The sequence below is a fragment of the Hyla sarda genome, unplaced genomic scaffold, assembly GCF_029499605.1.
Source record: "Hyla sarda isolate aHylSar1 unplaced genomic scaffold, aHylSar1.hap1 scaffold_1140, whole genome shotgun sequence".
Classification (NCBI taxonomy): domain Eukaryota; kingdom Metazoa; phylum Chordata; class Amphibia; order Anura; family Hylidae; genus Hyla; species Hyla sarda.
The window spans coordinates 28,394-29,053 of NW_026607761.1; the positions used below are offsets into that span (position 1 = coordinate 28,394).

Here is a 660-nt window from a genome sequence, read left to right on the forward strand (position 1 = left end):
ATTTAAAAAGGCCCCGTGGGAGTGCAATGGGCCCCTGTCTTGCTGCTTAGCAATAATGGTATGGGTTTAGGTTCTGCTGTGTGTACTGGTGGTTGACTGCCCCCCAGCCCAGAGTGTGCATGGAAAATTGTCTGGCAGCCTCCCTGACAGCAAGCAGTGATAGTGCCCATGAAGGGGACCTTGTTGGGCCCGCCCCTTTCACGGTTATCGCTTCTCGGCCTTTTGGCTAAGATCAAGTGTAGTATCTGTTCTTATCAGTTTAATATCTGATACGTCCCCTATCTGGGGACCATATATTAAATGGATTTTTGAGAACGGGGGCCGATTTCGAAGCTTGCTTCCGTCGCCCTATGCATTGACCCGATATGGCAGTATCTTCGGGTACAGTGCACCACCCCCTTACAGGGTTAAAAAGAAAGATTCCTACTTTCATTGCTACCTGCTTGCTGGCTAGCCAGCTAGCCAGCCCTGTGGGCCTTGCTGCTGCTGCAGCCAATAAACAAAAGGTGGTGCTGCTGCTGCTTCTGCTGCTTCTGCTTCTGCTTCTGTGTCTGGCCCCTGTTGGAGCGTCCAGGCACAGGACTTCTGCTGCTGCTGACTAAATGGCCTCCTTAATTGGATCATTTGAGTAGCCAGCACACCTGTGCAGGTAGGGCATGA

At 51.7% G+C, this 660-nt stretch overlaps 1 non-coding gene across 1 annotated transcript; it reads left to right on the forward strand.

Moving 5' to 3' along the window:
* The first annotated feature begins 206 nt into the window (after window positions 1–206).
* On the forward strand, window positions 207–397 carry LOC130301880 (U2 spliceosomal RNA). Its single transcript, XR_008852221.1, has one exon. It is a non-coding gene; the product is annotated as a U2 spliceosomal RNA (small nuclear RNA).
* Window positions 398–660: the final 263 nt, after the last annotated feature.